General features: G+C 43.3%; 1 protein-coding gene across 1 annotated transcript in view; it reads right to left on the bottom strand.

Moving 5' to 3' along the window:
- FGF12 (fibroblast growth factor 12) overlaps positions 1-16,986 on the bottom strand; it is a 578,750-nt gene that overhangs the window by 512,764 nt on the left and 49,000 nt on the right. The window lies entirely within an intron of this gene.

Genomic DNA, 16,986 nt, shown 5'->3' with positions numbered 1-16,986 from the left:
CTCATGGAGCTGGTGTTCCACAAAGCATTAAACACTCTTACCCCATGAGCACACTGAGCAAAGCAGAGCATTGGCCTGACTTCCTCAACCTTCTCTGAATTTATTTCTGGCATCACCATTCCTAGTCATTTATGACAGCTAGGATCTACAGCCCACTGTTGGCAGAGAAATGACTTAGAAACCAAATTAACTGTCCTATTAGTATAGACAGAAACATGCTCCAGCTGTCTGATTAGGAAAACGAGTTCAAACTCTAGTCCAACTTTTTCTCCTTGAAAGGACCCCCTACCAGCCACAGCTAGAAGGGATGCAGAAAATATAGATTTATTTTGGGGGCCAACAAAATACTAAAGTCCATTTTGAAAGAAGAAAAAAAGGCTATGTGTGCATGGACTTCAGGGTGCTTAAGAGCCCAGTGGTTGAAGCAAAGTCATGGTGGACAGAGACCCATACCATCTTAGTTTGCTGGCTGGTGCCTGAGTTCCAGGGGATAGATAGGGCAGGAGTTGGAAGTTTCAGATGGCCTCATTCCTAATGTCTCAAAATTTAGCAAAGGCTAGTTTTTAATTGAGATTAACAACAGAACCTGACTTGTTCATATAGTATTTTCTATACAATGAATGTCATCTTTTATATGAGCAAACAAAAGGTTGATATAGTGGGTAGAATGCTAGATTCCTAATCAGGGGAACTTCAACTTGAATCCTGCTTCTGACATTATCTGTGTGACTGTGCAAGTGACTTAAATTCATTCTCATAAAATGAGAAGTTGGGATTCGTCTTGGCCTTTACGTTCCCTTGTGACTCTAAATGTATAATCCTGTGTCCCAAGGGACAAAGGGATTTTCCTTGTCGTTTTTGACATGGGTTGGAGTCAAGAAAATAATCCAGAAGCTTTTCCTTCAAAAATGTCATTCTTAAACAGAAGAAAGACATATGACTGATCAGGTAGTTCAATGGGGATCGGATTAGGGTTTTGATGTTAAAAGATCACTCTACTGCAAATATGAATTACATGGGAATAGGTTTTGAACAATGATGCATGGATAACCCAGTGGAATTGCTTGTCAGTTCTGGGAGAGGGAAGGGAAAAAGGGTAGGGAAAATCATGAAGCATGTAACCATGGAGAATATTCTAAATACATAATGACTCGAAGTAAAAAAATAATGTCATACTTGGTCAATTAAATTGACCTCCTATGCAAAATAAATAGAAGCTAATAGAGGTAAAAGAGAACTAGGCTGTCCTTCAGTTACCTCTCACTTCCATCCCATGAGTGGCCCACTGGCCCCCTTCGGTCATGAATCCTTCTGATGACAAACAATTTCCTGAGGAACTCATTTTTGATGGTGTGTTGGAATGTACTCATAACCACCACATGTCTGACCATTGCCCTTTGGGTGAGTTCTTTAGGGACCAAAGTATTCTGAGACTCATAGCCATACAGAACCAATGAAGAAATATTGATGTTAGTGTTGATATTCATTTTGAGCATATTGATATGGCTTCCTATTGCTTTTTAAGACACTGACGAGGTCAAAGCACAATGTCACCCCTCATGGACACGTCAATTCAGCTAAAGGACTACATTTAGTCTGATCCTCAAGTAGAACAATGCGCCTCCCATCTTTCCACAGGCAATCCCCCCTCCCTGGAATACTTCTCTTTCTCAGCTTCACGTCTGAGAAACTCTAGCTTCTGTTAAAACTCATTTCAAGCAGCCCCTCCCACATTAAACCCTTTCTATTACCCCCAGAAGGTAGAAGCTCCCCCCAAATACCATGTATTGACTTCTGTATTTGTACATGGATGGGGGCAGGTGCATGTGTGTGCACGTGTCCCCTCAGAAAAGGTGTGAGCCCCTGGAAGACAATAAATGTTGCTGCCTACTTGTCTTTACATCTCCAGTGCCTAACACAGTGTCAGATATACAGCAGGCATGCAATAAAGGTGTGTTGGTTGTTTATTGATTGAACAAATGAATGTTTGTTTCAAGGAGGATCTTGGGGTCATACAATGAACTGCACAATTTCCCAAGCAGTGGAGCTTTCACTCCTCATCTTCCTCCAAACACTGATCGGGAGCAGGCAGAGCCTTTCGATTATTTTAGATTATTAGGCATTCACCTTCTTAAGGTGACCATCTCTACTGCTACATCTAGTGATCAAGCCACGAGACCCCTCGGCTTCCAAGCGAGCCAACTGGAGCTGAGCCATTGGGATCTCTCTCCCAGGGACGTGAAGATGCAGTCTGACTCCAGACCAAAAAAAAAGCCTATTTGTCGGTGTGAAAGCTTTGAGCAATGCAGCAGAAGCTGGGCCCAAGTTTCGCTAATGGGAATTTAAAATGTGATTTGGGGATCAGAGAACAAAGGCTTCATGGGAACTAATGACCAAGGGCTCCATGGGAAAGGCAGAAAATGAAAGACACAGAGAGGAAAGGCAAAGCAAGCCTCACCAGGGAAAAACTCCCAACAGCTGGGCACGCTGATACTTGGACTGATGAACTATGATTTCAGTGTGAAAAGAACCTGGCATCTTCATGGATTTGACATATAGATGCTCCTATCTTAGGCACACAAGACAGACAGACTTTGAATGGTCCCAGGATTGAAGAAGAGGAAGGAGGTGGGAATGGGAAAAGGAGTTAGTCATGGTCATAATCGGGAAATTCAACTTTGCTCTCAGCCATGACAGTCTTCTCACTGTCATCAGAAACCCAGTTTTTCCGCACCAAGGATCTAAAGATATGTGCCTGTGAATGATGGCACACCACCACTTCTATAGCATCAACATGATAGAAACTCAAAGTTCAGTGTGGAAATGTGGTCTAAGCAGCCTACTGCAGAAGACCCCAAGTGAGCTGTGAGTGATTAGAGTACCTTTTATTGCCATTTTATAGATGAAAAAATCCGAAGCCAAAAGAGATTGGTTGACTTGCCTAATCTCACACATTTAGTAAGTTCAGGAGGGTGGATTTGAACCTAATTCCAAGTCCGACACTCTCACCACTGTACAAGACTGCCTGCCAGGGTACTGAGTTCTTGATCTTCTCTTCCCCTTACCTACTTTCTTGTAGCACCTCCATGTGTTCAATTATCCTCTCTACTGTGATGGCTCCTTGAGCTAGATAGATAGCCAGATCTAATTTCTCTCCTGAGCTCTAGTTCTCATATCACCAGCGGTCTTCAGACATCTCAACTCTAGTCTACTGTAGTTAACCTTCTCAAAATCCACAGATTCCTTTATCTAGCCTGCCAAACTCTGTATTCATCTCAACTGCTTATGGTCATCAAAGGCATTGCCATCCTCCTCGTCCCCCAGGCTGTCATTAGTGTCATCCTTAACTGGGACCTCTCATTCACCACACACTGCCAAGTCTTGTGGCTTCTGTCTTAACACCTTCTCCATCTCTAGCTCCATCTCTCACCTCAGACAGCTGTATCCTAGTGAGGTCTTCTTTTCCCCTCTAACCCGGAAACTACAGCAAAGAAGTCCACAGCATTCCAAGCCACCCTTGGCTCTGCTAAAATGCAGGTCTGACAATGCCCTCACCTGCTTAGTCAATCCCAGTAAGTCTCTCTGGCCTTTAGAATCAAACGCAAAAGACAATTCGGGGCACTTAGTATCCTTCCCTCTCTGGCCCCTCTCTACCTTTCCTGTCTGTTTACATGCACAATGGAATCCAGCACCCTATCCTTTTTTGCTCTCTCTTCTATATCGTGTTCCATCTCCCAACCCCATGACCTCTGGAAGGCTGTGCCTCATGCTTGGTAGCCTGTCCCTCTTCACCTCTGGCTTCTGGCTTCCATCAAGACTGAGATTAAATCCTACCTTCTAAAAGAGGCCATTTCTTCAAGGACAACACAGCCTTGCTCGATGGCGTCTTCCTGATAAGATCATTCGCTGTGTACCCTGGGGCCATGTAGCTTATAAACAGTTATTTTCTGTTTCTCTCTCCCATTAGAGAGTGGAGATTATGATTATAAAGCATTGGGCACCTAAGTAGCACAGTGCATAGGGCACTAGACTAGAGTCATAAAGACTCCTCCTCAATTCAAATCTGGTCTAAAAACCTTATTGGCAATGTGACCCTGGACAATCACTTAACCTTGTTTGCCTCAGTTTCCTCATCTGTAAAATAAGAGAAGGAAATGAGAAATATCTCTGCCAAGAAAACCCTAAATGAGGTCACAAAGAGTCAGACCCAAATGACATAACCAAACCAAAAAATTAGAATGTGAGCTTCTCGAGGAAGGGGATGGTTGTTGTTGTTGTTTGGGCTATTTTTTAACATTACCTTACATACCAGTGGTTAGCATAGTGGCTGGCACAGAGTAAATGCTTATTAATTGATTAGAGCCAGAAAGACACAAAAGAAATAGTTTCTCCCCTCAGGAAGCATAGACTCTATATGCTTTCTGTTCTGATGTCTCAGATCTAGGCTTGTGCAGGCTCTTGGAAGATACCATTCAAGCTTCATGGGCCTTTCCTAAAAGAATTCATCTGAAGTGCATTCTGCCACTGTTGGTGTAGGTTCTTGAAACACTTGTGTCTGTGTCCCTGTGCATCCAGAGAAATGATTTACAAGTCACAGCAACGAGGCTGGTGGACCTTGAAAGATGTCCGAGGTACTTCTGACTGCAAATGAGCATCCCTTCTGTTCATCATGAATCTTTAAAATATTCTCAAGAGGAAGGAAGCTCTCATGAGAGCTGAACAATGCAGAACTGTACGTGGGAAATTGCTCCAGTGACTAGAGATGGGGAAATTTGGATAATTATCCTACTCTTGAACAGGTTGGCAAAGGGTACCAATCTATTGTGGAAATATTCTTTATTATATCATTTCTGGAAGTAGAGTCCAAAGGTAACCCCTTGAAACTGGTCAACTGGAGAGCCAGTGCTTCCCCCAATCCTTGGCTCCCAAGCTGATATTTCTCAGTTTAATCTACCGCCATGACCTCATACTGATTCTCTCTGAAAATACAACCCAAGGCACCCAGAATTGACCCTACACAAAAGTCTCCCTCAAGTTCATTGCCACCTAACTGGAAAAATTCTCCAAACAAGTGTCTAGAGTTATCATCGTTTTCCTTCATGCCAAGTCTTACCAATTAATTTCCTCCAAGCCTCCAACAACAAACACTCAAATATCACCCAACACTTAGGGCAACCATATGTCCTTGATTTTCTAGGACAGTTTCAATTTCAAGAAGAGAAAGTATAACTTTAAATAAAATGGATCTCAGCAAAATGGATATATTCATGTATGTGTATATATAGATATATGCACATGCATTTATACATAAATGTGTATATATACACATATGTATGCATACATAAACATGCTTATGTGTGTGTGTGTACCCTGATTAGATAGTAGCTATAACTTTTCAGCTTATTGATCAGGGCCATTATAGTCAGGACATGAATCATCCAGGTACAGAGGATCTACTGAGTTCATAACTGGACCATAGATTGATAAATTAATTAACTAGTTTTTTAAAACTATTAATAAACAGTGATACAAACTCCAGACTTAGGAAACAGGACTCACTGGATCCTCTGCCACCTTCACTTTCTAACTTACCTCATTGCCAATATTTATCTCACATAAAGCAACATTTTCAGTAGAATTAATAGTGGTTTGGTAAACAATGACCAGAGGATTGATCTAGCAATTATAAAGACTTAGAATCACATCTCCCCCCCCCCCAACACCTAGAGGGAAGGGTTAACTTCTCACTGTCCCTTGGCAAGCATCGAACACTCTAAGTTTCAAATCAACACCACTGGGACAAGTTTTACCCAGCAAGGGTTCCCAGAGCAATGCCCCCCAAACTCTAAAAGCCACATATCAAGATTCAATCACTCATAAGTAATCAGGCATTTATCAAGTGCTGATTCTGTGCCAGGCACTGTGCCAAGAACTGAGGATATAAAAAGAAGCAAAACACAGTCCCTGCCCTCAAAGAGCTTAAGATTTTGAGGGTTAGTGACTAGTATTCCTAATAAGCTTATGCAAATTTATATTTGATAGATGTGGGAAGATTAGGAGTAGAGTTGCCTCCAAATAGTGCATTCTGGGCATGGTTTATTGGATGCTTCCCTTTTCTTCCCTTGCCCCCTCAAATGGAGGCAGTGGAACCTGTGGGTTACTCATTTGCCTTCTTCTATCTGTAGTATACAATGATATCAACATTTCAATGGCACTATGATTGACATGGATGGTCTTTATGGTGGCACAGGCTGAAGGCACCAGGGAGCTTGAGCCTAGAGAACACCTAGGAGACTGATGATAGGTGTCATCAAGGAAATTAAGGGTTGCCCTATGGAGGAGGGAGTAGAATTGGGATTTTTGCACCTAGAAACAGAATGAAAGCAATAGAGGTGAGGAGGAAATGCAAAAAAAAAAAGCTAAATTATGCTTTGCATGAAGAAAAATAGAATTACTATAACTATCCAAGAGTGAATGTATGGCTACTTGGGCTAGACTGGGTTCCCCATCATTGGATGTCTCCGAGCTATGGCTGTATGTCCACTAATGGCTCTGAGATTGTGAGTAGAACATTTTATTCCCAAACTCTAGTGGATTAGGCTAACAGTAAGTCTGGTTATTGGCAGACCTAGGCACCAAGCACGTCCCAGTTCCCTTTGTTCAATATGTATTGGTCCTTGCAAAGTGGAGAGTGTAAGATTGCATAGCCCACAAGCACTTGGGACCCACTTCCAACCTTTATTTTGATTTGAGTATACAGCATGTCTTTTTATTTCTGTGCCAGGAACTTCTTCCAAGCTCAATGCTTGTTATCGCCAGTAGGTGGGCAGGGACTTTGAATCGTGCCTCCCCTTCCCCCAAAAGCTTTTATTTTCTCTCATTCGGGGCTTAATAACTCCCAGGCTACCTGTGTGGGCATGCAGCCTTGTGAATGGTTAGAAAAGGTATCAGTGCTACCCCAAAGAGGAAAATTGGAGCCTGCAGTGATGCTGATAAAAGCCATAGAAGGTTACCAAAATGGGTAGCCTGGCAGAAAGGGGGAAACTCTCAGCAAAGCATTCTATGATACACAATCAACAGAAATAGAATTGTTGTTCTCTCAGCTTCCAGATTCTATATCCAACGCAGCCTCCAAACAGCAGCCAGTACAGTCTTACTACAGCACAGGCTTGATCGTGTCTCTCCCAACCATCGATAGTGGTTCCCGATGACCTCAGGATGAAATTGAAACTCCTCAGTCCGGTGTTTAAGGACTTTCACCATCTGCCTCCAAACAACCTTTCTAACAGTTTGAACTACTCCTCTTTAGACACATCCTACCTTCTGGTCATAATGGGCTGTTAATGGTTCCCTGAGCTGACATTCCGTATTCCACAAGTCATCCTATGTGCTTGGAACTCCCTCCACTTGTCCTCTTAGAATCTTCTTTCCCTTCAAAGGTTTTTGAATGAAGCCCAAAGACCTGAGACTCTAGACTCTGACAGGGGAGCTACCTACCTACCATCCCATTCCCCAGATATCTACAAGTCATTTTGCCATGTATATACCATCCCTTTCCACCTCTAGCTCTGAGAATTGTAATCAAATCAGCACTGTCCTTGCCCAAAAGGAACATTTCAATCACTTAGCATTCTGGGATTTCCTTGTCCAAAGCTCTCTCCCCTGGCCATGACTCGCTTCTCTGCATTATCTTGAGAGCCAGGGCTATCTTACCTCCTAGAAGTTGGACTTCTGGCACTTTGGGCTGGAGGTGAAGGGTGATAGAAGACTGTCTGCCCTTTGATCCAGCCATAGCACTGCTGGGTCTGTACCCCAAAGAGATAATAAGGAAAAAGACTTGTACAAGAACATTCATAGCTGCGCTCTTTGTGGTGGCCAAAAATTGGAAAGCGAGGGGATGCCCATCAATTGGGGAATGGCTGAGCAAATTGTGGTATATGTTGGGGATGGAATACTATTGTGCTCAAAGGAATAATAAAGTGGAGGAGTTCCATGGAGACTGGAACGACCTCCAGGAAGTGATGCAGAGCGAGAGGAGCAGAATCAGGAGAACATTGTACACAGATACTGATATATTGTAGCACAACAGAATGTAATTGACTTCTCCATTAGTTTCAATGCAATGTCCCTGAACAATCTGCAGGGATCTAAAAAATACTATCCACAAGCAGAGGATAAACTGTGGGACTAAAAACACCGATGAAAAGCAACTGCTTGACTACAGGGGCTGAGGGGAAATGACTGAGGAGAGACTCTAAATGGACACTCTAGTGCAAATGCCAACAACATGGAAATGGGTTCGAATCAAAAACACATGTGAAACCCAGTGGAATCACGCGTTGGCTATGGGGGGGGGGGAGGAAAAGAAAATGATCTTTGTCTCTAATTATGCTTGGAAATGATCAAATTAAAAAATTTTTTAAAAATAATGTCAAAAAAATGCTTTTTCTTTTATTCATTCACTTCACTCATTCTAGACCCCCTAAGACTCATGCTGACTCCTTTAGTGCCTTTCAAGTATTCCTTAGTGCCTTGGGTCTCACATCCATCTCCCTCTGCCTTCTTAACTTAGAATCCCTCTGGAAGTTGTCTCCTTCTTCCCACTGGTGAGCTCCTCCTGGAGCCTCCATTTGTGGAGGCTTCTATTCCCCTTCTGGCCTTGTTCCTGGCGTCAAAAACATAGCCCTTCGCCAGGAACCTCTCTGCGCCCCTCTGGCCTTTCTGGCCCCCTTTGTGGGTTCCCTTGCCCTATAGAGTGAAAGCTTCACAAAAGCAGAGACGATCATTTTTGCTTTTCTTTCTCTCTTCTGCTGTTGGCACCAGGGCTTGCTAATAACAAGAGCTTCATTCCCCCTAATAAAGCCTTGTTCCCCATGTTTCAGATGCCCCCTTCATAAAACCTCTCCTGCCTGCAATTCCTCATTTGGAGCGTGCTCTCTTTCTCTGCCAAATGCCTTGTCTGGCGCCATCTTGATGTGTCTTTACGTATTATTCTGCATCTCTTTAATAGACTCTAAGGTCCATGAGGACAGGAACTGTGGCCCATTTGTGCATGTAGGTCCATATAAACATTGTGGAAGTCTAATCAATAAGTGTTGGATTAGATACGGTATAGAGTCTGCTTCCTAGGAAGTTCGTGGAAATGCAGGAGGTGCAAAGCTCTCTTCCAAAATAGTGGTCTGGCTCCTCCATTGAGCTTTCCTCTGGACAAAGGCCATGCAGAAAACTGGCACAACCAGAATCAAAGCCCATTAACAAATAGCATATTCCCTCATAGAAAGACACGGAGTGATTGGCACGGGTCTCGGGAGAGCTACCCACCCATTGCCATCAGAGTGTTCTTACCAAAAGTGTGCAGGGAAGGAGTCAAGCCAGAACTGCCCCTTGGATGAACAGGTCCTTTCTGGAGCTGATGCACTGAGCTTCGCCATGAACCTGTCCTCATTTAACCCCAGTTCATAAATACGCATTATTGAGCAGTTCCGAGGCGCACTTGCTTGCTTGCTCGCTTGCTCATGAAGCTGTTAGCCATGACTAATAATAATCACATTTTCCCTCAACAAGAGAGGGAGGAAGTCTCCGCCCATCTGAGCTGTGGACATGATACCACAAATGAGGTTCCTCAGAACCATTGTCTCTTGGGAGACTTTCTGTGGGGACCCCTGCCTTGCCACACAAATGTGTTCACTTAATGCACGCTCCGCCCTCTTCCCCATCAGGTTTCAGAATGTGGGTAGGTTATTACGCCCCCCAATTCTGAAGTCAGGGCAGAAATCTGCCTTCCCTCCCTAAAGCCCGGACCCTCACTCAAAGGCACGAGAGTGCAGGATTCGTGGTGCCAGACACAAAGATTTAGTAGCACTGACCTAAGGAGCTGAGTCTCCCTCGTGGCCAAGGGCACACATTTGTAAATCAGTTGGCTGAGATCGAGATGGCAGACTGAGGTCATGGAACAAGATGATGTGAGTCAGCCTGCATCGGCATCCAAACACAATCTGGACTTCATCAGCATGGTCTTCCCGTACTCCACTCGACCAAGCTCGGGAGTCCCAAGAGACATTCTGAAAATGCTTCCAAGAAAACTGAGCCGAGACATGGAAATGCGAGCCCCAGATTTCATGTTCTTTGTGAAATGTGCTGATGCCAAGGGATGGGCGTCTTCGACAGAGAAAGGGCACAGGACAACGGACTGAGTACTGGCTCTGCAGGCAGTGAAATGGGTTCAAATTCCACATCTGATACTTATTACTCACATAACTTTGGGCACATTCTCTGCATTTCAATTTCCTCATCTACAAAACTGTAAAGTTGTCTAGGTGATGAGCCTATGATAGGTACAAAGACAGAGGAGCCCAGATGACTCTGACACTGACTCTAACCTCATTTAGAGGTGACACTTTGAACTCCGAGCCAGAACCTTCACAGTCCTGGTACGTGTGTAGAAGTAAAGCATTTTCATCTAGAAATAGCTTGGTGTAAATATGCAGAAAGAATCACCAAGTCACAGAATGTCAAGATTCAAAGGGATCTCAGTCCATGAAATACAACTCTGCCCTCACATCTTTGGCATGACCAACAGGAAATCATCTAGGAACTGACGGAAGGTATTAAGCAGGAGGATCTCACTACCTCCTAAAGGTAACTCATTCCCCTTTGGGACGGCTCTATTAGTAAGTTTTTCCAGACACCAAGCTTCAATCTACCTCTCTTGAGCTTTTCGTAATTGCCCCTATTTCCACTCTCTGGGGTCCAAGTCCTCATCTACATAATGGGTCTTGTAATACCAAAAGAGAACATCCTCTTATCTATCCACTAATCCTTTTTTCCTCCAAGAGTTCTGCTCCCAGATATGCTGCTAACTAATTGCATGACCTTGGATAAGGAACTTAAAATCTATGAATTAGCCAGTGTCAACGTTTCTAAAATGATGGGGCTGACCCAGAGGAAGGGCTTCTCAGGTCCATTCGCCAATATTCTTTCTTCAACATTAATATGCATATACATAAAAGTGTTCATCCCATCTGAAGAGTATTTTAAACTTTGTATTTTGGGATGCGGTTCCTTAATGGAAATAAGATGATGTAAATACTTTTGAGAATAGGAGAGAGAGAGAGAGAGAGAGAGAGAGAGAGAGAGAGAGAGAGAGAGAGAGAGACTGAGAGACAGAGACAGAGACAGAGAGACAGAGACAGAGAGACAGAGAGAGAGCATGATGGGAAATTGCAGTTTGAAATAACTCCCCATGAAGGTACCAACACCTGCAAAATATCATTCTAGTGAATTATGAGGAGGATCCAATAAAAATAGCTACTTGAAAATCTAAACCCAAATTTCACATGTGGAAACAGCTGTCTGAATTGTGTCAAAACCTGCCTGTCCCAGATTTGCCTCATTAGTCATTGAGGAGCCCCTAAATAGATCAGGGACAGAACCCCTGCTTCTGTTAGAGATGGCTCACCACTCTCACATGGGACATCTTTAAAATCTGCTAGTCAGGAACCATTCTGAAAATCTAGCCTATTCCAAGGGAAGATCCAAAGGTCCAAGTAAACCACAGGAAAAAGCACCATTGTGGAGAAAGATTGAAAGAAAAATGAATACTACTCTAGAATTGATTGAGTCTGTAATAACAGGGACATGTGGGCAATTATTGAAAAACTCAAAGAGAAGGTTTGTTTAATGCAGGTCCACAGATGGGCTTTTGTTCCTCCACCCAGGTAATGAACCATGGGGACAATTCCTGCCTAGGCATCTCCTGACCAAGCAGAAAAACAGTAGCACCGGGAGATAATGACACCATGATACTTTCTGAGTCTCTTCTTCTCTCATTGGACACAAGGACCCATTCTCATGATCCTCTGAATTTTAGCTAGAATAAACCTTGGAGATCACTGGGTCCAATACTAACCATAGTCCCTTCCAGCCCTAAGCCTAACTCCAACTCCCTCAGTTTATCCCTTGCTCAAGAAATTGACTGCATTCATCCCCTGACAGGTCCAAAGAACATGGACCAGATCCTTGGCACAATACTCTTGGGAAGTAGTTGACCCTTTGATTAAAAACGTTTTTGCAACCTTCTCAGTTTTATCTTTATTCCCCACAATCAGAGAAGGACAGGGCTAAGGTGTCTTTTAGAGGACAGTCACTGTTATCTTCCATGAAACTTTTCTGTTTCTGGGAATCTCATAGCTATGTCTGCTCCCTTTATTCCTCCTTTAGTGGGTGGCAACACCTACATGACCTGCCCTTGGAACCTATGGGGCTCTCCTCCAGGTCCTCACACAGAATGGATGATCTCTCTTTCATATTTCATAATTCTTTCTCTAGGGCAGTTTAGACCCACACAGAGGCAAGGCAGCACCTTCCTTTCTAACTACCACTGGAAGGCTGCTTTGGGTGTCATCAGAAGGATGGGGCTTCCAGATTCACCTCTGACATGTATGGGCTGAATGACTCAGTAAATCACTTGACCTCTCCTTCTTGCTCCAGGACACTCAACTATTTTACGTTAAAGGGCATTTCTGCAGGGATCAATGTGTATGTACACAAGCTGCCCATTCTGTTTGTGTGTATCAACCTAGACATTCATGTACATATAAATGGAGGCAGAGAAAGAGACAGTAAGAGAGACAGTGATAACATCAGCCAGGCAGAGAGCTGCTTCTAGTTCCTACTTTCTGGGACTCTCTCTGTATTTGAAGATGATTTTCTAATGATTTCCTTCACTATGGAAAATGCATTTGTTTTTACAGAGAAAAGAGGAAAATGAAGCAAATGAGGACTCAGAGTCGATCAGGTTCCCTGAAAAAATGGGAACTCTGCACAGGTCCCCTGGGTTTGTCTCCACAGAGGGAAGTGGGCTGAGATGGAGCTCAGAGTGCCAATTAAGTGGGCCTGGGCAGCCGACCTCACCTGCTCTGCATCCTCCTCAATGATGGGCTGGAGGATAACTTCTGACACCCAATACAGGCTCAATCACAACTCTCCATTTAGGCACAGGCTGAACATATGGCTGGGCTCTGTGCCAGATTCGAGTTCTCCTCCCCTCCCCCAGGCCCCCCCATTTCCGTTTGGTAAGCTCCACAGAGGTGGGGAAGTTTGGAGGTTGAGAAGCACATATCAGAACTCTGGATCCCGACTGGTCCCAGCTCCTGTTTTGTGATAGGGAGAAATGAGCATTGAGTGGCAAACAGGCAAGAGAAAGGAATTTGCACAGAGATCAGTGTGCTGGCGTCTTTCTCTTGCCTGTTTGCAACTCAATGCTCATTTCTCCCTATCACACTTTGGATGCAGACTGTGTCTCAAATGTGGAGAATTCGGTGCATTTCTAGGCCCACCACTAGGATGAAGTCATTGGCCAGTGCATGATGCATAGCTTAGAGCAAAGAGCATTAAACCTGGAGTCCAGAGACCTGGGTCCAAATCTTGCCTTTGACCCTTACTACCAATGTGACCTTGAAAAAATCACTGCCCTGGGCCTCAGTTTCCTCATCTGTAAAATGCAAGGTTAGGCTTAATGACCTCTGTTGGCCCTTTGAGCTCTAAATCCAGAGTTCTGTGTTCTTATCTTAGGACTGACCCCAAAAGCCATCAGCTCATTGACCCAGGGGCAGCAATGGACCCAAGGCTATACAGGGTCAGGGCATGTACTGTCCAGACTGTTAGACATGATCTAGCAGTATACACCCACCTTTGCAGCTACCCAGGGCTGTCATAGCAACTCTCAAACCTGAGACAAGTGACAAAAAATGGACTTGGGGCAGACATGCAGTCCATTAATGTTGAATGAAGAATTGCAGAATAGACCTCGAAGTGCTGGGAATTCAAGACACCCTGAAAGTCTTGAATGCCACCAAGCTAGCTCAGACCCAGTAAAGAAAGTCAAGCTACTTGGGAGATAAATTCCAGAAGTGAGTCTATCATCTTAGCTTCCTTTTGACTAGAAGGGACCCAGGAGGCACCTGATCTCTGGGTGCCCCTGTGGACCAGTTATGGACCAGGATTAGAGGAATTTTTGTGAAGGATTTGGCAAAAGGAAAATGGCTATTAAAATATAGGATTTCCTAGCTAGCAGGGAATTTATAAGTAATCCCCTTAATTTTCAGATGGAGAAACTGAGGTCTAGACTCATGGAGTAAAGGGCCAAAGTCATATAAGTTCTCTTGCATTTTGACATTCCAAAGTTTGAAACTGCTAACTCAAGTGTCACCAAATCCCAGAATTTCAACTAGAAGGAACCTCAAAATTTACTGATTCAGTGGCATACCAATCCAGGTCCCAAGGGATACGTTATAGGGCTAAGAAAATAGTAATAAGCATAAGATTCATCTAAAAGAATAAAGAGCCAGGAAGATCCAGGAGAATAATGAAAAACAGTGGGAAAAGGAGAGGTCTAGGCACACCCTATCTCAAACGTTGCTACAAAGTGATCATGATTTGGCCAAGGTTAAGAAATGGAGAAGTTGATTAGGAAAGCAGATTAGATACACCATGTGCAGAAACCAAAGAATAAGAGTCTAGCATTCAATAAGCCCGTAGACCTCAGCTAAGAGTCTAAGGATATCCGACTTGACAAAATTCAGGGGCAAACATGGAAAGCTGCATGAGAGAAATGAGGTGGAGACTAGCACCATATTGAAGAGAAGTTCCGTTAAGATACATGACTTAAATCTAGAAGGCCATATCAAAAACAAAATAGAAAGGAAAAGGATAAATTTCCCATAAGATTTATGAACCGGGAAGACTTAATGATCAACTGTGAGAAAACGAGGATCACAGAAGAGAAAATGGACAATTTCAACGGCATGAAAATATCTTCTTTCAATCAGTAGGACCATGTGACTAAAATGAGAAAGGAAGGCATTAACTGGGGCTGGGGGACAACACAGGCAGCGGTTTTCCCTGATGAAGTTTCCAAGATACAGAAAGAATCAATTCAAATTAATAGAAGCAAAAGCCATTCACCAATTGACAAATGTGAAGGAATATGAACAGGTAATTTTCTAAAGAAGAAATCTAAGCTATCATTAACCACATAAAAATGCTCCAAATCACTAGTAATTAAAGAAATACAAATTGAAGCCACCCTCATTTTGTTCCACCATCAGATTGTCAACGAGGAACACGAAATGAAGAGGAAAACTATTTTAGAGGCTGAGAGAACATATGTAGAGTAACGCACTCTTAGTGGGGGTCTAAATGGTTAGTTCAGCCATTCTGGAAAGCAATTGTGAACCACGGGCAAACAGCCTGCCCTGACGGTATCCTCTGACCTTCTGGTTCCACTACTAGAACGACATCCAAAGAGTCATTAAAGAAAGAGGGAAGGATTCATCCATACCGATAGATTGAAAGCAGCTCATTTGGTTGTGGCAAAGTCCTTTTTCTCCCTCTCCCTTTGAAACACACACACACACACACACACACACACACACACACACACACACACACACATTAAATTCATTTTATAGAAGGAAAAATGGTGGGGAAAAGACAAGACTCGCTTGGAGGCAAGTTGAATCAGCAGTCTAGAACTTCAGTGTCCTCATGAGCAAAGAGATGTTTGGACCAGTTTTTGTCTGTGATCTTTCAGATCCAACTTTCTAACATTCATTCCAACACTCTAGACCTCTAAATTCTCTTTTCCCAAGTGTGGCTCATTACCATGATTATCAGTCTTAGTCTCAGTCTCTGTATCATCATTATTTTCCAAATGAGCAGTCTAGGATTTCCATATAGGGAAACTGTTAAATAGCAGAGGACATAGAGAGGGAACAGTTAGGAGGCACAGTGGGTATCGTGCCAGGTCTGAGGACAGGAATATTAATTTTCCTGAGAACAAATCAGATCTCAGATACTTACTGGCTATATGACCCAATCCTGTTTGCCTCAGTTTCCTCATCTGTAAAATGAACGGGAGAAGGAAATGGCAAACCCCTCCAGTATCTTTGCCAAGAAAATCCCAAATGGGGTCATGAAGATTCAGATGCAACTGAAACAACTGAACAACAAGAGTCACATTGAGGGAGAGAGTCTCATCTGAAGAAGGCTAGGCAATACTGATGAGTCCTTCACAAGCCTAGAGTGTTCTGGGCTTTGCAAAGTTCTTCACATGCTTCAACTGACCTGAGCCTCAGATACTCTTGGACATAGCCAGGGGAGACATGGGCACCCCATTCTCAGATAAGGAAGTGCAAAGAGGTGAAATGTATGTTCGTTGTCACAAATCTAATAATCAATGGAGCTGGAGGTTAAACTTGGCCTTCTGGCTCACTGACTCCCCTTTCTACCTAACCCATAGGACTGGTTCAAGCTTCAATGAACCCATAAATGAAGCAGTTTGGCTTTGAAAAGATCAAGGCATTATAAAAGCACAAAGGATTGCTGGAGGTTTCCCAGGTTCCCTTCTTGCCTTAAACAATGTGCACATGCATGGCTCTGCAATTGGGCACATGACTCTCTATGTGCATGTATGCATTTCACCCATGCATGCTCACTTTACAGATGAGGTTGAGAGAAGGAAAGTGACTCTTCAGAAGTAATGCCAGTTAGCAGGTTAGAGCTGATTCAAATCTTGGGACTCCTGACTCACAGATTAGTGTACTTTGGCTATTTCATAATGTTATTCAGACATACTTCTGTAAACATAGAAAAAAAGGAAGAGATAATTAAAGAGAATATATTAAAGTTGCATTGGGATTCACCTCTACAACATATCCAGGTTGGAAGGGGAAAATGGATGCCTGTTCCTAAAAGTCCTTTCCTTTCTCATAGTTAATCCCCACTTTAGTTCCATTAGCTACTTCCATAGTCTTTCTGATATATATATAAATAGTTCTTCCTACTGTCCTATTTCTGCTTTAGGAAATCCACGTTTCCAGCCCTCTAACTTATATTCACTGAATGTGATGGACTTCTCTACCAGCAGCAATGCAATGACCCAGGACAATCTGAGGGACTTATGAGAAAGATGCTCTCCACATCCAG

Source organism: Monodelphis domestica, chromosome 8 (genome assembly GCF_027887165.1).
Source record: "Monodelphis domestica isolate mMonDom1 chromosome 8, mMonDom1.pri, whole genome shotgun sequence".
Classification (NCBI taxonomy): domain Eukaryota; kingdom Metazoa; phylum Chordata; class Mammalia; order Didelphimorphia; family Didelphidae; genus Monodelphis; species Monodelphis domestica.
Note: the sequence above shows the minus strand (reverse complement) of the source record. Positions and strands in the feature narration are given on the sequence as shown.